Source organism: Manis javanica, chromosome 9 (assembly GCF_040802235.1).
Source record: "Manis javanica isolate MJ-LG chromosome 9, MJ_LKY, whole genome shotgun sequence".
Lineage (NCBI taxonomy): Eukaryota > Metazoa > Chordata > Mammalia > Pholidota > Manidae > Manis > Manis javanica.
In genome coordinates this window covers 88,136,453-88,159,757 of record NC_133164.1, presented here as the reverse complement: position 1 = coordinate 88,159,757, position 23,305 = coordinate 88,136,453, and the positions used below count along the sequence as shown (strand labels likewise).

General features: G+C 45.4%; 2 long non-coding RNA genes across 2 annotated transcripts in view; one reads left to right on the top strand and one right to left on the bottom strand.

Moving 5' to 3' along the window:
• Positions 1-23,305, bottom strand: part of LOC118972345 (uncharacterized) — a 122,511-nt gene that overhangs the window by 78,143 nt on the left and 21,063 nt on the right. The window lies entirely within an intron of this gene.
• On the top strand, positions 806-14,365 carry LOC108395295 (uncharacterized). Its single transcript, XR_001852641.3, has 4 exons — positions 806-1,021; positions 8,578-8,707; positions 10,877-10,941; positions 12,452-14,365. It is a non-coding gene; the product is annotated as an uncharacterized lncRNA (long non-coding RNA).

Here is a 23,305-nt window from a genome sequence, read left to right as displayed (position 1 = left end):
ATGACAGGAAGCCAGCAAAGGGCTCAGGCCCCACTGCAAGCCCCCAAGGGAAGGTGTTTACAGCAGAGACTTCTTTCACCACCGCCACGGTCAGAAAGATAGCCCGCCACCACAGGTGTCCAATTCTCACGGGGTTCATGGCACCTGGGCTGCTCCCACTTGCCTTGGGAACCCTGGCTCAGCCTCTCACCCTGGGCTTTTACCAAGCCCCCACCGCAGGGCTCCCTGACCGTGGGTCCCCCACCCAGAGACCCCCATGCAGGGCCCTCTGGAGCAAAGACACGGACCCACTTCTTTCCTCCTTCCCCTCCTACTGTCTCTTGTTGGTGATTTTTTTTTTTATGATTTTTCAGGCCAGCCGGTTGTTAGCCTGCTGTGTTTGGAAATGGTAGATGATTAAACCTCCTGGCCAGGTGTAAATGCAACCTTTGTCATCTGGAGGCTGGGAGAATTACCTCGTTGGGCTGCAGCCTCCCTCTGGCTCCAAACTTTCTGCTCCAGCAGACTCTCTTACAGGCCAAGGTCTGCAAGACTTGGGCCTCCAACTGATTTCCCTGCTCTGAACCCAGCTCAGAAACCAGAAACTTCAGATGTATCACATCCCACAAAAACACTGAACAGAGCCTAAAATTCAAGGGAAACTTCAAGCCTCCTCACTCTCTCTCTCTGTTTCTCTATGTTAGGGAATTTTTACCAGGTAAATAATAAAAAATACTTAATCATTGACTAGGCCTTTAAACCTGAACCAAAGATACAATTGCATTTCTGTTGTCAGTAAATAGTTACGTTAGTCTCTTACTTTGTCTCAGTAGCCACCCTGTGGCATCAGAGTCCTCTTGTCCACTCCCACATGCCTCTGGCTTCAACCCAGGCAGCGCCACAGGTGGAGAGGCAGCCCGAAGCAACAAGGCTACATCTAGAAACGCCTTCCTCGGGGAAGGCCCGGCAGGGAGCTCCAGCCCTGACAGCGGCCTAGGGAGGAGCGGCCAGCTAGGATGCCCGGTGCCGCGGAACTGCTAAGGTAAGAACAGGAAGCTCTGGGTGTGCGGTGAGGGCATCAGCAGCCCTGTGCTTCTGGAGAGTCAGCCAGAGCCTTCTGTTGACATTTTCGGGCCGAGTTCTCACCAACAGAAGGCTGCTCCCGGAAGGTGATTGCTGAGCAAACAGCACATAGCAAGTGAGCTTTAGGCGCTCGCTCCCAGCGTGCTGAGCTGGGCTGTTGCAGGGGGCAGTGAGCCCTGAGGCCGGGGCTGTTCTCAGGCTGCTTCCCTCTGTCCAAGTCCCCTGTGGGGCGCTGGGCGCCTTTCCTTCAATGTCAGTGTAGTTTGGGCAGAGAAGTAAAAGCGCACTTGGGAGTTCTCTGTAGGCAGTAAATAAATGTTTGTCAAAGACAGAATGAATAAGTCAATAAATCAATTAACCTGTGTTTAGTGAGCTTTGCCCTGAGCCTGGCTGAGTCACACACTTTCCGTGGGAGACTCAGCGACCCTCCAGCCACAGACTGGGGGGGACAAACCAACACCTTGGGGATCATTCGAAACACCCCTGACTAAACCGCCATACCTGTGCTTTGACACTTGCTTTAACTTCGTCCCACTTTGGTCTTTGCAATTTTGATAGAGTCACATGGTTCTGTGAGTTTTGCAAAGGCTCTCAGTGGAAACAATGAAATGTTAACCAGCAACAGGATGGTGTCATTCCACTGCAAGCAGAGGAGACAGATGAACAGGTTGGATGGCTCGTTTGATGGGTGGTAGGACCCGGGTGCGTTCAAAGGAGAAAGGATGCTCTCAGGCAACAGGGAAGCATGCGGGGGCTGCCTGACCCTGGACCCAGCTCCAGAATCTGCAGTGAAGGGCTGCTGTCTGCATAGAGGAAGAAGCAAGAATAAAGAGTGGAGAGGAAGCAGCGGAGGCCCTTGCCAGAGCTGACACTGCTTTCACCTGGGAGGCCCTCATTATAAATGCGTGACTGGAGACCCTGCTGGCCACAGGCAGATCTGACAGCAGAGGAGAGAGATCAGCCTCTGGGATACAAAGGGATGGGGGTGGGAAAGAAAGGGTGAAGAAGTGGAAGACAGAGTGGCGACAGAACGGGTGACAGGCAGGATGCAGGAGACTGTGGCAAGGGGAACAGTGATGGATGCCCCCTGCCTCTGTCCTGGGTGGGGAGGAAGGAGTGCGGGGCTGGGGAGGGTTGCAAACAGTCAGGAGAGGGGAAAGGATGCGATCAGCAGGAGCCGGAGGGCACTGACCGGCGCCTGGGAATCTCGGCTCTGGATGCCTGCCACGGGGCAGGACTCCCCACTCTCGCTCTCCCCTACTGTTGGCCTCTGGGTCTCCTTTTCTCCTGGTTCTCGAATCAGCCTCATTATACCACAGACTTCCCTCCTACGCAAGTCTTTCCTCCTCTTCAAATGACTGGTATTAATTTTTTAAGGGGGAGATGATATTGCTGAAAAGAAGATACCCTCATGAGGCCTTCTTGAAGTGGAAGTCGCAGACTTGCACGCACAGGGGAGGGACATCGTCGGCCGTGTTCGTGTCCAGAGGCCGCCTCTGCAAACACACCAAAGTCCCATCCAGGGGAAATCTGAGGAAATGGAAAGACAAGGATTTCTAAAGAAGGAAAAGGGAGGAAAGAAACAAGGCTAGGAGCTGTTCAGGAAGGAACGGGAGGGCAGTGATGGCAAGCAAGGCGGTGGCTTTAGCTCTGACACAGCCCCCAGGACCATTCTGCATGTGTGACACCAGCAGGAAGTAGATCAGGAAAAGCAGATACCAGCCTGGGAGTGGCTGAATGAATGAATGGCGGGGTAGATGGACAGATGGATAAGTGGGTGGTTGGAGGGAGGGAGGAAGTAGCTTTAACACTAACATTTATATAATGATTCAGGCATGCTTGTGCCAAGCACTGTTCTAGCGTGGGGGCCACCTATCAGGAAGAAGAAAACAGTCTGAGAGGGCAGAACATTGGGTATGAGTGGAGAAAGCCTTGGGGAGATGGCAGTCCCGCGATGCCTTGGCTGACTGGGTACGGGGGGAACAACTCGGATGGCACAGCGAGACCGTGGCAAGATAATAAATTCTGTTCAGGACAGGTTTTTCCATCACCATCTGTCTCTTCATTCTCCTTCCAAAGCAGCCTGATAGACACCCCAGCAAAGCCTTGTCACTTGATCTGCCACAACTTCCAGACAGCAAATTGGACATTTGAGCACGAAACAGGATTATTCTCACTAGAGAGTTTCAGATGCAGGCATTTTAATTTACAGCCATTCTTCACTTAGGAAAACAACTCCTAGGTGGTCAGTATTCAGCGCCGTCCTAAAATGCAGCACTCCTATCCTTCAGTTTAAAATTTTTAAGAGATTCTGGAAAAGGGACAACATTACATGCTAATGGTTGCTGTAAATTTGACACATGACGGTGGATATTAAACAAGTATTTATCAAGCAAATGCCTGTGATGAGTTCCCACCAGGCCCTGAGTGGCATGCCTCAGCAAGCACAACACAGTCCCTGCCCTCAAGCGTTCTGCAGTCTAGTGAGGAAGACAGGTGTGTAAACAAATCCTTACTGGGAGATTACCGTCATAGAGGAGAAAAAGCAGATATATAAGAGCTCTCTATTGCTGAGTACAAGGGCCAAGGAGACATGTGGCCCAAGCTACACAGGGACCGGGGGCCCAAGCCAAAGAGTCTGATATTTATCAGGGAGGCAATGCAGAGCTACAAAAGAGTTTCAAGCTAAGGAATGACATTATCAAGACCACATTCTGGAAAGATCACTTTGGTGGCTGTGCAGGCAATAGCTTAAAGAAGATTGGAAACAAGGTAGGCAAACAGGGAGGACATCTCCAATGGCCAGATGATAGATGCTGACTCTGAACCAAGGGCTGCTAGGAGGGGACAAAAAGGAAGGCACACGTTTAGGAGGTGTTTGGCAGGTGACGTGATTGAGCTTCGTGACTGATCTGGTACAAAAGGTAAAGGGGATGGGTGTGAATGGAGGGGTCCCCTGGTTTCACATTTGGGAAACAGGTGGCTGAAGAAACATTACCCAGGGAAGAGACCCAAGACAAAAGCACTGTGAAGTGGGGAGTGAAGGGCAGGAGGAAGAAGACATTTGGACTGAAGGTAATGAATTTAAGGAGCTGAGAGTCACGGTAATGCAGGGCCTGGGAGGCAGCCAGAAACAAAGCCAGGCCATGAATGATCTTGAGCAAGTGCCTGGGCCCCTCTCAGTCTCGGAGTCTTCATCTGAAGAAGGAAGGAACAAGCAGATTTGTATGTGATTTTAGGGAGCATGGAAATTGCATCCCTAGGGTTCCAGGGGATGCCTACAAGCAAGGTTTCCAGGACATCAGAGGCAGGGCCGCAGACCCACCTCACCCTGCTCCTGCTGTGACACGCAGAATGTTTCCAATCTTAGCTTTCACAAGAGTGAGCCCTAAATGTCTGTTTCCAGGCCCGGGTCACTGGCTCCCACACTGGCCTCCAGGACCCCAGCTGTTGCCTGATCTCAGGCACTATCTTTAACAAGTCCCTGGAAAATCCCTGTGGGCGCCCCACTCTCTGCAGCCTTCAGGTAACACTGTTTAGCAACAGGACAATGAGAGCTCAGCACAACTTCTGTGGTGCTACAGCCTTTCAGCAGCCACCACTATGCCTCATCCCCCACCGAAATAATTCACATTCTTTACTGATTTATTAAGTAGCAGAAATCATTAGACACCTTTATGTTTCAACAAGTAGAATTGAAACAATTGAATACCCATAAACAAAAAATAATCAATCCATGCCTTTCAATGTATACAAAAATTAATCTGAAAAGGATCACTAACCATAGTATAAAACCTAAAGCTTCTGAAAGAAAACATAGGAGATAATCTTTATGATCCTGAGGTAGTCAAAAAACTTTATGGTAGGACACAAAAAGCATATGCCATTTCTTTTAAAGTTCATAATTTAGACTTTTTCAAAATCTAAAATGTCTTCTCTTCCAAAAATGTGGTCAAGAAAATTAAAAGACGCAGACTGGGAGACAGTACTTGCAAAAGATATAGTTGATAAAGGATTGGTATCCAAAATATATAAAAGACTCTCACAATTTGATGGGAAAACCACCTCATTTAAAAATGGGGAAAATTTTTGAACATACACTTCATCAGAGAAGATAAGTGGATGGCAAATGAGCATATTAAAATATGTTCAACACTAGTAGTCATTAGGGAAATGCAAATTAAAATCAAGGTAAGCTAGCACTGCCTGCCTATTCAAATGGCTCAACCAAAAAGAAAGAAAAAGAAGAAAAAGAAAATTACCAAAATCAGGTGCTGATGAGTATGCAAAACAACTGGAACTCCCATATGTTAAAGGTGGAAATGCAAAACAGCACAGCCACTTTGAAGAAGGCTGTCAATTTCTTACACAGTTAAGCATACATTTACCATATGACCAAGCAGTTCTCCTAGGCATACACCCATGATTAATGAAAATATTCAAGTGAGGAAAATAGACTATAAAATGGTATGCATAGAAGAAAATTTTTTGTTCATATATATAAATAAAACACAGGGTACATGGTTCTCTTACCATGTAGGATTACTTTTTGCTTATTTGAAATTTCTACCATGGACAAAGATTGCTTGCACATTTCAAAAAAAAAAAATGTAGGTACTTTTGGAGCCAGTCACCCTGGGGTGAGCCAGAGCTGACGTCACTCAGCAGGGACCTCCAGACGTGAGCTGGAGGAAGACAGGACTTGAGAGTCAATGGGTTGGTGCCAACTTGAAGACAAAGAGATGTGAGCCAGTCGCCCCCATCCCAAACCAAGTCAAATCCCAAACCCTGTAGCTAAGATGGGGGTTCAATCGATTCTGGAGAATCGCTGCTCCTCATTCCCTTATCCACTGCCACCAGCCCTCCCTCCCCACTTCCCTGTCTTTCTGGAAAGCCCACAGGTTATAAACACAGTGTGCCAGGCTCCGGGGGCCTGCAAGACGTTTAGATTTGCCCCTAGGATTAATGATGTTAAGAAGCATTTGCCAGGAACTCTTCAAAGCTGGAAACAGAAGCTCTGGAGCATTAAATATAAATAAATACTTAGTCGATTGGTTTCTTCCTTGCTTTTCAAAGGGCAAGTTACTTCCTGGGTTATCATTCCAGTAGTCTGCTCTCCGGAAAGCAGGATTATCCAAGTGCCATAGCTCAGGGTTGGGGCCAAAGAAAAAAAAATCTAAAGATCACCTTGTATTTCCTCATAGGTAGCCTGCATCTGAAGGGCAGAAGCAAAAGGATTATTGTTGTGTGGGCCCCCACCTAAGGCATGTTGTTTTTGACTGCAGACCTGTATTTTCCTCCCTTTGAGGCATATTAATTTCATTTGAGGAAAAAAAAAGCCCAGTTTCTTCTCTTAACAAGAAACTAGCTAGTTGTCCCTGTAGCTAAGATGGGGATTCAATTCAACAAATGTTTAATAAGCTTCTAGAACATGCCAGAAACTGTATTAAGGCCAGGGAGAATACCATGATTTAAGACCTCATGCCTGTTGTCAAAAAATTTGCAATCCATTGCACAAACATGACCAGTGCACCTCAGAGGAAACAGTTGTCACAACAGCATGTGTCTTTAAGTGAGGCGAACAGATGGGCCCCCGGTCTGTGCCCAGCAGGCATACTGGCAAAGTCTGTGTGTGTACCTAGAGATCCCACAGGATCCTCTGTTCTTGACAGGCCATGGGACCCACAAGGTAAGCCACTACAGGAACAAATTTGGGGAGATGCTGGCAGACACCTCCCCTGGCCCTGCCGGCATCTTGGTGAAGTGGAGAAGCGCAAGGCAGGAGTGCAGAGCGTGTGGCTGTTCAGTTCAGTCTGAGGAGGAAGACTCTTCCATGCTCGGACCGCGACCCTCACTGTTACCACCTCCCCATGGATAGTCACAAAGCTGACAGCGTTGGGTCTCACCCTCCCGGAAAAGCACCATGTTTGTGCTGATGGACTCTGGCGGTGCTTTTAAAAGGCATTCCAGCCTTCCCTGGTAACATCACTGCTGCTGCGAAAGTCCTCGTTGCCTACCTTACATTTGGCATTTCTCATGGAATTTTGACCTACATGAAAACATATTCTCAGAATCACAGGAAGTCTGTCCACAGTTCTAAGGTGGTTTTCCTTACCACAAAGAATATTTCTGAAAATTCTAAGTAAACTTTGCAAAGTGATACAAGAATTAACCTAACCATCTCAGAGGTCTACCTTCCCGACCATAAATGGTATGTGCTGGGGACAGAGTCATTTTGTGATCTAATTGGCTAGGACAAGAGACAAATCACACCCCTGAAAATATTCATCTGGGGATTTTCAAAGGTACAAAAGAGAATTCTTGACCTTCACAGTGTTGCAAAACTGGGCTTCCCTTCTCATCAACTCTATTTTTCATTCTCCTTCTAGCAAGTAAATACACTTTTCTTGGAGATTTTCCGTGTGTTATTTCACTTACTTAGAATGCCTTTTCCCTTCTTTCTGCTGACCTGAAAGTCATTTCTCCCTCGAAACCTGACTCAGAATGTTCACTCTTAGCAAACACTCCAATTTAACCTGTCTACTCCAATCACTCCATTGTTTACATTCCTTGAAGGCTCACCCACTCCAGATCCGCTATAGATAGTGATTCAAGCATGTCATTCATTCGATACACTTCTATCTAATATATGTTATGTGCCCACACACTGAAACAAGAAACTTCATTTAAATTCTACATCAATCCTTGTAAGATTATTTTTACTATTTGACAGATGCAGAAACTGAAACTCAACTGTGAGGTAGAATAATCTAAGTCCAGACAATGAAGCCAGGACTCAAATTCCGCCAAGTCAAGCTGTAAAAGTAGTTGACATTATACAGCTCTTAGTGTCTGCTGGGCATCACTCAAGTGCTTCACCTGTGTTTCTTTAATCCTTACAAGAACTCTAAGAGAGAAGTACTATTATTATCCCCATTTTTCAGATAAGTAAACTGAGTCAGAGAGGTTAAGTACTCAGGCCACACAGCTATACCAATAGAGCTTCAATTTAAACCCTCGCTGTCTAGCTTCAGAGTTTATGCTCTTAACCACTGCAAACTTGGAAGGCAGAACTTCCAAGTTCATCCTTATTCCTCCAAACTGCGATATTGATTTATGCTCCATTTGTTGCTTTGTGAGATAATAAAATCCTTTTAACACACGTTTGCTTTGCTTCAATGACAAACTTGCAAATGCAAGTATATATTCATTGCTTTAACAGGCAACTGAAAGGTCCATGGTTGTCCACAGTTTGCTGAAGGTTTACACCGCTCCTCTGTCTTGGGGGCCTCCCACAAAATGCAGTGGGCTTTGGAGCACAACAGGCCCTTAGAAAGAGCTGTAACTGGATCTAGGCTGCTGATTGTAAGAAAATTTACTGAAGTAATAGAAATGGTCAATGTATTAGCTCTCCAAAACTGAGGGAAGTAACAGTCCTGTTCTCCTTGGAGAGTGCTTTCTTTTTCTTGATGGATTTCTCCTCCTAAAACACAATTTCCATTTTGTTCCTCTAAGGAAAAGAAACAAAGAGGCTGCACTTTTGGACCATATTTATTCAGACTTCCATCCAGACCAAGAGTTTCCATACTCAGGACACCATCCTTATGCAGCCTGACCTTCTATGACCCCTCAGTGTGAACCGCAAGTTTGTTCCTTCATTTCTTTACCCATTCATTCCTTCGACAAATATTTATGGGGTGCTTCCTTCATGCCATATGCAGTTCTAGGTGCTAGAAATACCACAGTGAGCAAAACAGATAAAACCCTTGCTCTCATAGAAATGATGTTCTAGGTGGGGCAGAAAGACAATATAATCACATAAATACCATGATATGCAAGGTGATGGTAAGTGCTATGAAGACAAACTACACAGAGACATGGGGAAAGTTGGTGCTGGGGTGAAGCTGCTGTTTTACATGGGGTAGTCAGGACTCCCCATCTGAGAAGGTGATATTTAAGTGGAGATCCAAAAAGGATGAGTAAGACATATGTAAATCTGTAGGAAGAGCATTCAGGCATCAGCAAGAGCAGCTGCAAAGGCCTTGGGCAGAAGGGTGCTTGGCTGCCTGAGGAACATCTAGGAAGAATGTACAGCTGGCACTGCACGGGCCATGGGGACAGACCACATGGGGCCTGCATTCCACTGAAGTGAGATGAGAAGCCTGTAGAGGAGTCCAAGCAGAGGTGTGGCCCGCCCCACCAGGGCCATAACCTGACCTGCAGGTGCACCCATCCCCGCCTTTGGGTCGTCTCAGAGCCTTGGCTCAGCTAGCCCATCCCCCACCCCTCCCAGCCCACAGATCTGGGGGGCTAGTTCTTCATTACCTATCCAAATGGGAGTCACTATTTTTTTCTTTCTAGTTCATGCCCATCTTTGTTTTTTTCCGGGCTCCTAATGGACACACAGTCCAACTAGTGGTCATTTCACTTGCAGAAGGCCCTACAAAATTATGGGCTCCTTGCAAGCAATGACCAATCTTGTCACCTCTGGTCCACAGAGCCAGGTGGTCAGCCATGTCCTGAAATAGGACTGTAACTGGCCTAGTAGAAAGTTCTGCTGCCGTTGGCCTAAGGGCCACATCCCTACCACTTTCTTAGTTCCAGCTTACTGTACACGGCAGGTTTAAGGTCTCTCCCACAGGGCAGCCTTTGAGATAGGGGAAGGTATCCTCCTCCTGTGCGTGTAACCTTCCTGTTTCACCCAGGAAGCTGATAACTTCCCCATCTGAGCCCCAGGCAGGCCCCATCTCCTGGGCCCCCTAGATAGTTTCCCTGGATCTGCTCTGTCACCAAAGCCAGGCTCACCAACCTCTCCCAAAACGGGCTTCCCCTGCCATTTGCTTAATTTTAAGAAAAGGCTCCATCCAGTCACTCCTGGGTTGGGCCGGGGTGCAGCCTCTGCAGCCCCGCACCCATTTCCTCAAATTCCCTGAATGTCCTCTGCCCCCCTGCCTCTCTGCACCCTCACTGTTGCTGCCTAGACTGAGGCCTCACCCCTTACCTCTCAACAGTGAGCCTGGCTTCCTTCCCTGGCGCCTGGCATCCCTCTAACCAACCCTCCTCCTTGCTCCTGGGTAGACATTTCTAGAAAGCAAATCTGCCCTTATTACTCCCTGCTCAAAGCCTTTCAATGGTTCCCTGTTGCTCTCAGAATAAAGTCCAGACTCCTCAGTTTGGGGGAAAAAATGCCCCCCATGCAGCCAACAATTCTGTTTACTCAGCATTGAAATTCAGCATCTCAACAGAGCAAAAACAAGGAATTCAACTGAAAATGGAAACTATAAGGGAAAAAGACTTTCAAGTGTTCTGGATTAAGGCTGCAAAATACAAGCTTACGTGGAATAGAGTAAGGATAACTTGGCTTAATAGCTATTTCAGAAAACACCTCCCCTAGGGTTTCAGACAACAGTAAATTCAATATGGGACACTAGCAATCACCATCTGCAAGAATGCAACTGCCGTGTCCTGCTCTGTGGGTGATACATTTTCAGTGGAATGTTGGCATCCTGGAGTTTCCTAGAGGAAAGCAGCTAAGATAGTGTGAGCCTGCCAAACCGACCAGATAGAGAACTCTTCCTTCACTTGAATTCTGCTCAATCCAATTGAAATGTGTCCTTGGCTATTATGTGCCATGTTCCAAATCACAGAAGTACCTTAGGAAACTTACAGAGCTCCAATATCGCCCCCTGCTCTAGGCTCTAGATCCCCCTTATCCTGGTCTACCTTTCCCTTATTTTCACAACACTTGCCTCTTTCCGACAAACCATGTAGTTTCCTTATTTATTATGTTTATTGTTCTCTGTTTTCCCTGCAGGCTTAGCACCTCCAGGCTTTATTCACTCATGGATCCCACGTACCTGCAACAGTATCTGGCACATAGTAGGTACTCAATACATAAAAATATATATACAGTTGACCTTGAACAATGCAGGGGTTAGGGGTGCCAAAATTCTGTGCACAATTTTTGACTCCCTAAAAACTTAACTACCAATAGCCTATTGTTGGCCAATAGTATAACAACTTGGTTAACATACATTTTGTATGGTATATGTATTATATACTGTATTCTTAAAATAGAGTAAGCTAGAGAAAACATGTTTTTTTCAAATATCTGCAAATCTCCAAAAATTTTTCCAAGTATTTATTGAAAAAAATTCACATATAAGTGGACCTGTGCAGTTCAAGGGTCAAGTGTATAAATGATGGTCTCACGGAAACTGACATGGAATTCTATCTACCAATTGTGCTAGCTCCCCATTTCAGCAAAATTGAAAACTGTGCCTTCTACATTTTCACCCAAGTTGCTAATTAAAATGTTGGAAACTGTAAGGCCACAGGTATGCTGACACATGTGCTCCAAGAAGTATGAACATGATATTCATGATCACAAGGTCAGACATAGCCAAAGATTACATGCAATTGTCAATCAAGTGCATGCAATCTTAGAGGAATGGTATGTTTATGTACCATGTAACCATGTACATGTAAGCATGTAATCTTTGGCTATGTCCTGGCAGTCTTTTTTTTAAAGTGAGGCAGATCTATAGGTTATGGTTTAACATGATCTCTAAGAAACTTCATTAGGTTAAAAAGTGGATTTCCTTCTTTTTTATGGCTGATTAAACCCTGCCTTTTGTGACAACATAGATGGAACTTCAGGAAATTATCCTAAGTGAAATAAGTCATACAGATGATCTTATAGTCATACAGATCCTAAGTGAAATAAGTCATACAGATAATCTTACAGTCATACAGATGTGTGATCTCACGTGTGAAATCTAAAAATGTGGAACTCATAGAAACACAGTAGAATGATGCTTACTGGGGACTAAGGCGTGGAGGAATGGAAAGATGTTGATCAAAAGGTAGAAACTTTGAGTTATAAGCTGAGTATGTCTTGGAGACATAAAGCATAGCACAGTGACTATAGCTAAGAATACTGCACTATATACTGCAAAGTTTCTAAGAGAGTAGACCTTAAAAGTCACAAAAAAAAAAATAATTACGTGAGCTGATGGATGTGTTAACTAACTTTTCTGTGATAATCATTTCACTATATATATACATATATCAAGTCATCACATTGCACTCCTTAAACTTGTATGGTGTCGTATGTCAATTATATTTCAATAAAACTGGGGGCAGGGGTGGAATGTGCACAACAGCTCTTATTATGCATCTGTGTTTTTAAAAATATGAGGAAATTTCTATGTCAGCCTTGTCCCTATTTTTACTTTTCATTTTGTTTCTTTGTTTAGTTTTTGGCGGTTGCATTAATATTAATTTAATGGGTTTGTTTAGGAATGACTGAACAACCAAACAGTAATTGAGCCCCACAGTATGTCAAGTGGGTACTAGAACCTTTAAATACTGTTTCTTTTAATCCTAGGACACAGAGGTCACTATTCCTATTTCACAGTTGGAGAAATTGACTCCTTGACTTGGCCAGGATCACACAACTCCTGTTTTTTACCAGACCTTGTGCTCCCATTCCAGCACCTTTTCCAGCGCAGAGTTCACTCGCACATTTCTCTGTGTCAGCTCCCATACACTGACCGTGCGGGGGGCCACTGCCCAGAGCATCTGGCTCCTTCGCTTTGAGCAGCCTGCCAGCTCATCCCCTCTCCCCTGCAGAGGCGTGGAGTGATGACGTATTGTCACAGCCCTGTCAGAGGCAGGAGGTCTGTCTCTCACCTGCCCAGGAAACAGAACCTGCAGGCATGAACGTCTGCCTGCCAAGGTGGGAAAACTGCCACCAGTCCTGCCAAGACGTGCAGGCCACCTGGTGCCAGCCTGTCCCACTAGCCTCCCCACCAGCAGTTGCTTTCCTCTCCTACTTCAGGGCTGCAGGGAGGAGAAAAGGCTCAGCCCATCAGGGCAGCTCAACATCAAGACATGCTCTGTTATGTCTAAGACAGAAGGCCGGAATTCAGTTAATTTTATCATTTTAGGAGATTCAACAGTTTTAATGAAGAGAGGAGACCTTGGGGCTGGTGGCGTCACAGATAAGGAGTGTGGACAGCAGCAGCAGATGGGTGACCTTGTTCTGCTTATTAACTCCTTTCCTTCCCCTCTGCCCTTCCATACGGCTCCCTTTATTTCATTTTCTAGTCCAAGGTTTTGACACCAGGAGGGCAGGAATAGTTAGCAGAGCCAAGCCTTGGGAAAATGCTGCTTCAGGGTGATCCACATGTGCTCCGCCAGATCTGTGGCCTTCAAGCAGGGCCTGCTGGGCACTCCCCAACACCAAGCCCGGCATCCACAGGAGGAAGAAGGCAGCCAGCCTGGCCCCCCCAGGGGCAGAGGATAAGGCCGTCTGGGCTGAAGCACTCCGGGAAGTATTAACCCAGGTGGCTCAGAAAGTGAGGGAGCACCGCTAATTCTCACCGTGCTAATTCAATCTCATTCACCAAACATTTATTTAGTGCCTGTTGTGGACCAAATTCTATGCTAGGAGCTGAGGATTCAAAGAGGAGTAAGACCTGTCCCTACCACCCACCAATGAACCAACCTGTGATTGTTGTGGTTGACAGAGCCCAACAGGTGACCTGCACAGGAATCAGAAAGGAATTATTGGAATAAACTGAGAGCAAGAAATGCAGCCAAGAACCCAAGTTGGACAGACCATTTTTGGTCCTCAGAAGCCCAAGATCTGCTTAGATAGTGGGAACAAGTCATACCCAGGTGAAGACGTGGAAAGGCTTGGCGGGTCCAAGAAAGTTCCATGTTGTAAATATTCTATCCCATTACCCCTTTTGGGACATCTGATAGGTGCTAATTTGTGGTTTGAAAATATGCTCTCCTGAGATAAATGTCATGTGACAGGGTGTGTATGTGTGTGGCTATTATGCTTAAAAACATATTCCCTCTAGCCAGTTCTGTCCCGGAGTTTATTCACCTCATGCTTCCATTAATTCTTTCCAATTGGAAACCCACTGTGCAGTTTGGAAGGTTCTGCACCTGGCATATTTAAAACATGAGACCACTTCATTGGCTTATATGTGAGGAGATTATGATATACTCTAAATGCTTTTCTCCAAAAATAATCATATTCCACACATAAATAATTTTTCAAGTTATCTTTGGGGTAAACCCCTGGAAATTTTCAAATCAGCGGGTTTCATTTATTTGCTATTATTGGTTTACAATCTGTTCCACACAAGGGCCTGCACAAAAACTTCGTATTAGCTAAAATATGCCTTCTAAAATGGAGTGTGCTGCCTCTTCCCTGCCTTTGAAAACAAAGTGTGCTGAACATTATCTCAATGACTCAGGGTATTACTAATTATATAATGATTGCCCTTCACCATGGTACAACATAATGCCTCCAAGTGCTTGTGAAGTGCATCGAGCTGTTTTGTTTTACACTGACACTGAATGTATTATCTTTAAATTTTATGCTTACATATTTTATGAATTTCTTGCCCCTCTCTCTCCCTGTTAGGCTGTAACTTACAAAAACTGCCTTTAGCATTCTAATTCATAGCCCCGAATCTGCTCCTGACTGTGATAATAGTAAAAATAATACTACCATTAATAGTTATTTTAAGGCAGCTACTGGCCCTATGCTAAGCACTTCAGGAATATTTCTTCATTTAATCTTTACAAGTCCCCTATGAAAGAGGGACCATTATTATCCTCCACTTACAGATGAGAACACAGTCTAAGAGAAGGAAACTGGCTTGCCCTTCTTCACACAGCTGGGGGCAAAGGGGGGCTCATGCTGTCCGAACTCAGAGCTCACCGCTGCTCACGGGTCTGCTCACTGGCTCCTGCTGTCCCCAGTCTGCAGGACAATCAAAATCAGTTACAAATGTTTCTAAACTAAGAGTTCCTAGGCTTGAAGTGAGCATCTATGAGGCCCTCCAATTCATAAAGCCCTCGAGCTTTAGTGGATGTCCTTTCTTTGCTGATTTCTTTGTCCTTAAGCACAGTTCAAATAGCCAAGATTACTGAAAATGTGAAGCTGGCTAACTAAGGTTTTTGTTTCTGTTTTCTGGAATGATCCTTGCTTTTATATAGCACCAATCCTAGAATTAATTTAGAAACCTACATACTGAGCACCTTATTTATCTTTGCAACATCTCTGTGAAATGCTCCTGTGAGTAGGCATTACTAGGACAGCTTTATAACTTTTAAAATGAAGTTAAGAGACAAACCAAACACCAAAATGAGAATCCACAAGAATCATGCATGTGCATGCTGACCCCAATATTTTCTTGACCTATTGTCCCAAACTATAGGACCACTTAGCCATCAGACGCCCAAGATCTGCTTAGATACTATTAGGCAAATATTTGCTCTCCTTTTCTTTTCTTTTTTCACTCTTCTCCATTACTTCTACATCACTTGCTGACCAAGTGTGAGTCCCACACCAGGTACCAAAGGCAGCCTCCTTCCCTTCCGTGCCTCCGTGAGTGTGGCTGCCGTAGAGCCGGAAGGGGCCGCAGACTTGGTACAGGAGGTGATTTTATGTCTTTGCCTTCTCAGCAGATGGCTAGCCCACTCTTCCAGCTTCTCAGGCCAAGCCCTTGCATTCATTCCAGACTCCTCTCTTTCTCTTATACACCACAACTGATCCATCGGAAAATCCTGTCAGCACTACCCCTCAAAATACGTCCAGAACCAGGTGCCTTCTTACCACATCCACGCTCACCTTCTTACCACATGCAAGCCAGCCTCACCTCCTGCGTCATGGTGTGGCCTCCCAGGTAGCACCCCACTCCCACCCCTGCCCCCCTCAGTCTGTTTTCCAAGAGAGTCAGAGCACTCATGCACAAGTTAAGTCAAATCCTGTCACTTCTCTGCTCGAAACCTTTCTGTGGCCCCCAGCTCATACAGACAAAAGCCAGAGGCCTTTCAAAGGCCTGAACCTGCCTCACCCTGGTCTCCCCCACCCACTGCCATCTGCTCCTCTCCAGCCGCACTGGCTTCCTCTAGGGCACCCACTGGTCACAGCTGTGTGCTAGGTGTCTTTCCAGAGTTCAGGCTTTTGGTTGTTGTTTTTCTGAATCTCAAGCCCTTGACCTGAAAAGAACACTGGGATACTAGAAAGAGCTGCCCAGCGGTCCGCGGAGGCCGGGGCAACACTTGGCTTTCCTCCCGTACCTACCAGGGGGGCCTGGCTGGACCCGTACCCGGGCCACTGCAGGGCTCCGTCTGCCAAGCAGGAGTGCCCGCCCCTCCCCTGAGGGCACAGCAAACACTGATGGCGACAGTCTGGACACTTTCCTTTTCTGTTTGCTGTAGGTGGCAGAATGCCCAGGACGGGCCCAGCACTGGCATTTCGGGGAGAAATTCCAGACTGAAGAGCCACCTAGAGAAAAAGGGAGGCATGGAAATGCCTGTGGATTTCAGTAGTCACCCCTCAAAGCAGTATGGAAACAGGGAGAGCTGGGGGAGGGCTTGAGAGCTAGCTCAGGCCACAGCAAGGCCACATCAGAAAAACTGCAGAGCATCTTGGGGGGCCTTCAAAGGCCAGCCCCCACCAGGGGTCCACAGCAGGGCACCAGGGGTGCCCTGGCAGCTTTCTGCCCGCCAAGGCCAAGTTCCTTCTCTGGCCTCACGACTTCTCAGTGTCTGGGGTTAGGGAGGGGCCGACCGGCCTGCAGACCAGATCTACTCTAGTTTAAGATCTTAGCCACAAGACACAGCATGTGGCGCATGGTGGATGCCCGTGCGAGCCTGCCTGTGGAAGGGGTAGGCTGAAGCCGGCACATTCCCTGCCTCCCCACTCCTACCCCCTTTTCTTTCCATTAGGAACCTGGAGGCTCCACCTCTCTGTGTTCTCAAGGCCCGTTCATTAGGCTAAGCAAATGACCACTTTCCCATCTTGCCTTCCTGACCTTCTGGAGGGACAAAGGGTCCCTGCTCCCAGAAACATGGTCTCCTGGAGTCAGGAGAATTCCTGGAATGGGCAGGGACCTCGCCTGAACAAGAGAAAGCAGGTGAAGGCAGGTGGGAGCCAGGAGAAGATCAAAGAGAGGCTGCACAGGGTCAGGAGTGGGGAGCTCTGGCAGGGAGACAAATGAGGCTCCCAAGAGGTCAGCCGTGGGACAGGCGTGCCTCCACTCAGATGCCCCTTGACAGCGCAGGGGTGCACACGGAAAAGACCGTCACTGCAAAGAGACAATAGATGGAAGAGATAAGGGAAGGTGTAAATTAATGGAGGAAAGGACCAGCCAGAGATAAGGGTAACTCCCTGTAATTGAAAACATATAACTTTGCCATCTCCAAGGTTGGTGGCATCCAGACTGTCCTGTGTCTGAGCTGGGCTGGGAGCTAAGGCCCACGAGGGACAGAAATCCATCCAGTTAATGATTAGCATCCAGCTGAAGGCTTAGAAGCTGACTCATCTTCACCCCCAGGCCGAACAAGACATTACCTGAGCTGAGGTGAGTGACTCACCCAAATCAGAAGAGCCAGTGGAGACCTTGGGCTTTGGCAGGGGTCCCCACTTCCAAGGCTGGCCAGGGGGGCACACTGCCAATGTTTCCGGCCTTGGTTTTTGGTGGGATCGGTGGTGGGGGTCGTTTTAAATTTTGGTTCTCAAATTCTAAGCATTGTCTCAACTACTGATATATTTGAACTTGATCTATCCAGTTCCACACTCAAAAAGGGTGGCCATTGGCAATGTCTGGCAAGATTCATCTGCCTACAGTCACAGCAAATTAAACAGCAGAATGTGCCACATAATAGATTCCAGAACCAGGCTACCTGGGGTCACCTCCTGCCATGTCCACTTGCTCCCCACGTGACTTAGGACAAGATACCTAGCCTCTCCTAAGGCGCCGTGTGTGCCCGGTGCATAGCATAATAAGCACACAAAAAATGCTAGCTGTTCTCATCCTTACCGTAATCCTCCTCTTCATTTAATTATTCCCATCCATCCCCACAGCCAGGAGCGATGCCCCGACACAGCATGGCCCTGCAGTCAGTGATCTCATTTCCTGTCTAGAGCCCTCTCACTCCTTCAGTGCACGTGTGTGCAGACATCTCCCAGGATGGCCGTTTCAGAGAGCCATATAAAGAAACCAGTATCGATGTCAGTTGTCGACCAGGGGGAGGCAATTACAGACTCCTGTGCAGACTGTCTATAAACTCCTGCATCCTTCTCACCCATCGTCATGCCCGGTCCTTCACAGATCCTGTGTAGTCTCTCCTCTAAGAGAAACCCCGGGTCCATCTACTTCTCTCCACCTCCACGGCTGCCCCCACCCCAGGCAAAGCTACCACCATCCCTCACCTGCCTACTTAACTCCCGCCTGCACCCCGAATCTGTTTTACACGCAGTATGTACAGTGATGTTTTACAAGCAATGATGACAGAAACTCTGCCACTCTCCTGCTTAAACCCACTCCCTAGCCCCAGTGGCTTTCCATTGCACTTCAGATAAAATCTCCAGTTCTTAGCTGGCTTAAAGGCCCCTGCCCACCTGTACAGTCTCATCCATAGCCACACTCCTTGTCTACTACACTCCCGCTTCCCCGGCTTCCTTTCATTTCTTCAAACACCCTTCCCTCCTCTTCAAAGGGCCAACTCCTTTTCAAGTCTCAGGGTCAACGGCATCTCTGCAGAGAAACCTCCCCTGGCCACCCTCTCTCAATGCCTCTCCAGCTCCCTCTTATCACTCTCTCTCATAGCATCGTGCTCATCTTCTTCACTGTGTTCATTTCTATAATTAGATATTTGTTTGTTAATATTTTCCTTTTTTGCCTCTGCCACTGTGCTGCACCAGTGCGAAGAAAGAGGCCTTGTATGAACAATGAAGAACCGAGGAATATGAATATTTGATCTCCGGTATTTGAGATCCTGCGGGGGAGGAAGGAGAAGGAGGAAGGCAGGCAAAGAAAGAAATTTCAACAATTTTATTCCAAGGTGGCAAAGGAAAAACATTTCCATTCACTTCTCTTCTCAAAATAATTTTTCTTTAAATCCCAAAACATTGAAAACAATAAACTAACACAAAATTAGAAATTCAATGAAACTAAAAGATCCATAGTGTCAAACAAAATATAAAAAGAGCAAACCTTGATAGAGAAATGGTGACTTACTCTTACAAAATAGCAAATTCAAATCTAGGCATTTTGCAGCATATGGTATATGGGATAACAGCAAACCCATAATTTAGCAAAGCCCCAGAAATGCTCAAATATTCAAGGCATAAGAGAATGCTGCTGAAAACAGAGGGCTTGCTTGAATGCCCCTGTAAGAAACACTCGGTTGCCCACCTCCGCACTGTACAGTAAAGCAAACACTCCTCGCCATTGCCATCTCTCTCCCCAGACTTCCCCGTAATGAAACTAGAGAGCCCCTCTCTGCAGTGATCAAACAAAAGAGCTTCTCTCCAGGAAGTTCTACTTCCAAGTACAAGGAATTCCAGAAATACATAAAAGAAAGGGGAAGTGTTACAGGCTGAATTATGTCCTCTCAAAATTCTTATGTCCCAACCCCCAGTATTTCAGAATGTAACTGTATCTGCAAGTAAGACATTTAAAGAGGTGATTAAGTTCAGATGAGGTGAGGAGGGAAGGCTTAACCCACTAGGACTGGTGGAAGAATGAGAGGAGGAAGACACAGCAAAGACGTGCACAAGAGAAAGATGTTGTGAGGCTGCCACGGTGAGGCAGCTACCTGAAAGGAGAGAGGCCTCAGGAGAAACCAACCTTGTTGATGACTTGATCTTGAACTTCTAGCCCCCAGGACTGTGAAAAACTATATTTCTATTGCTTAAGCCATCCAGTCTGTGGTATTTTGCTATGGCAGCCCTAGCAAATTAACACAAGGAGGAAAAAATCAAAGAAATAAAATGAGAACACTGGGAGGACCTGAGTTTCTTGATTTTCAGGCCAGTGCCATGCACAAAGAATGAAGAAAGACCCACATGAAAACACAGCATCACCAAATTTCACAAAGAAATGAACAGAAGATTCTAAAAGCTTCCAGAGAGTAACTATAGGTAATATTTAAGAGTTCATTTGTGAGAATGGAATTAAACTTCATAACACCATCACTGGATCCTAGAGGATAATGAGGTGATGGTCGCAAAATTATGGGTGTGAATTATTGTCTACTTGGAATTTACCCACTCAAGCATCAATCAAGTGTAAGAGTAGGAGAAATACATGTTTTAGATATTTAAAGAGACTGAACATAAATATACTCCCTGCTTTCTCAGGAAGTTACCAGAGAATATGTTTCACAAAAGAATGAAGAAGTAAGTCAAAAGAAAGTGAAACGTGGACCCAGCAAGCAGAGAATCCAGCAGAGAAGAGAAAGAAGAAAATTCCCAGGATGGGAGTGAAGGGGAGTTACATGACATCAGCACTATGACTGTGGGCTGACTGAGCGACCATTTCTGATGGAAGCATGAAGCAAAAATATTACTGAAAGGCATTCACCCCTAAAAGTAAAGGAGCTCTTTGCGGGTGAGGGAAAACTTAGGCATTTAAAGAAAACTAAGTGGATAAAATTAACCAATCACTGTTAACTCCAGGAAAAACAAAACTTGACAAGGAAAGGAAACATGATCTGGTGCACCACTTGGTTTGGCCATGAGTAAGCTTTACAAATCCTTAACAATGAAAATCTGAATATGAGTGTAATCAAAATTGGTATATAATTATATTATGAGAATAAGGAGAAAGATAGTTTAAATGAGTTGTTATTCCGTAACAGGAAGCCAACCGTTAATGCCCACAATTGGTAAATCAAGTATACCTATATTATTGAGAAATATGAACATAGAAGACAGACTTCCAGTTTGACCAAAAATGAATAATAAGTTTTGGACTTAGTCTAGAAAGTTAAACAACTAAAAACTAAACAAAATATAAGAAGCCTCTCTTTTTAGGTATCTGACAATAGCAGAAGGATGTGGTCCTTGAGAGAAGAGAAATTCACAAAGTGAGCTCCACATTCACCCAGTTTTCTACTGGGGATAACTTTCAAACCAATGTAAAAAGAAATAGAGCTGAATAGAAAACAGCAGTGTTTCTGGCTGAAAGAAACAAATTGGAATATAGGGCTGCTGAAGGCTGCATGGAAGGGTAAGAGAGAGGAGGTAATTGTACGGAGAAGAAGCTCCATAAATCTGCATAGGGGTCTCCTTGAGTCTTCAGCTAAATATTAAGTCATACATGAACAGGTAAAATTCTGTGAGGTATAGAGACAACAGTTCTGGGGATGTGTGAGATGAGCAGAGAGATTCTGGCAACTGGACAATGCTGGGAGAATTGGAATTCTAACCAGCCAGAATCTCACTGAATATTCCAAGCATTCAGTTGAGACTCCAGAAAGAACAACAATGAATAAATGGGACAATTGAAAACAAATAGCAAGAGCTTAGCCTCAAATTCAACCGAATCAATAAGTACATTAAATGCAAATAGACTAAACCCTCCAATTAAAAGGTAGAGATTAACAAACTGGATTAAAAAAAGCAAGACTAAATGTATGCTGTTAACAGATGTAAAATATAGAAATGTGATGTGATTACCAAAGAAAGAGCAGGAAGACGTTGCCTCTGAAGAGGGAGAGAGGAAAAGAGAAACTATTAGTTCTTAATTTAAGCATTTTTAACACTATTTGAGGTCTTAAACCATTTGCTTGTAGTGTCCTGAAAAAGTAGTTTTAGAAACTAAAAGAATTGTTCTAGTAGCATTTTATAAGTTGAATCTTATCCTTTACTCATTTTTAAGGCATTGAAAAATTGCAATAAGATACAAAAGGAGAGAAATAAAACCATTCAACCCAGAAAGGCAGATGGATCATAATTATAATATTATTTGCTTACTATTTCTAGGTAGATAGGTTGAGATACAGCATAACACAATTACTTCACCAAAAGCACAGAAACCAAGAGTATTTCTTCTCCAGCTCCTCACACCAGCTGGAATCCAGTGAGGTTCAGACTGTAATCACATGTGTCCTTACATAACCCCCCAGCAACTCTAGTGCAGTCAAATCTAACAGACAGGGTAGCAAACAGTTTTTGAATACCCTTTATGTGCAAGACCCTGGGCTAGGTATTACATGGGTATCATAAAGCATAAGACACAAGTTAGAGAGGTTTTTCCATCAGTCTCACTCATTTACCTTTTCTCTCAATGACACAGAGTACAATAAGTTATTTTGCAGACTGTTAGATTGTTACAGTAATGGCCGCCAAATAATCATGCATCCCTGCATCCATATCCTTGTATGAGCTCCTACATTGATTCTACACTGACACATGTGATTTTCTTTGGCCACTGAGACACTGGCAAACATAATGTAAGCAGAAGCGTGAAAGGTGCTTGTGCACTGGGACTTGCACCCTCTCTCCTTCTGCTTTTGGGAAACAGTGGCACATGAAGAAGCCCAGAATAGCCTGCTGGAGATACATGACCCAACCAACGACCAGCACCAACACCAGACATGTGAGTGAGGCTTAGACGATCTAGCTCTAGCTATCCTGGTGAGTCAACCCAGGTTAGACCAGCAGAAAAACTGCCCTCTTGGGCCCAGCAAAAAACGTTGGTGCACAAAATTGTGAGCAAGTGGAAAGGTGGCTGTTTGACACCAATGAATGTGACAGATTGGCTATGCCACAATGGTTAACTGATATAAGTGGGATGATCTGGCTGTCATAGACACATAACAGCATGCCTTGAAGCCCCATCTTTTCACTTAGATCATTCTAACCGTACAAACTGAGCCTTATGTGACTTCTCCAGCAGTTTTGTAGCAGCTTCAAATCCTCCCAACTTGAATCCAAGCTATCTTCCCTCAACAGCTAACGTGACCTGAATTATAGGACTCACCCTCTGATTTTTAAACCTCTATTTCAAAAATGTTTTAATTTTTGAATGGGTAATTCATGAACATGTTGAAAAAATACAACAACTCTGTATTAGGGTTCAATCAGAAAAGCAGAACCATTAGGAGATTCGTACACACACACACACACACAATAATGGATTTGTTACATGCAGTTACAGGAGCTAGTTATAGAGTCCCTGGAGGGCTGTTTTCTTCACATCTATTGCTAGAGTTTTGAAGTTCACAGGAAGATGGATGTAAAGTGGAGGAGTGTAAGAACAAGACGAAAGCCACAGGTATGTGCTGCAGAACCCAGGAGGATTGACTGAAACACATCAGTTCTCCCTATCTTTGATGCTGGTGCCCTGCAGGAGAAGCTGGCACCCTCTTTACACAACTAAACACAGGCCAGGGTTATCTCAGAAGTCAGAAAAGCAGAGAA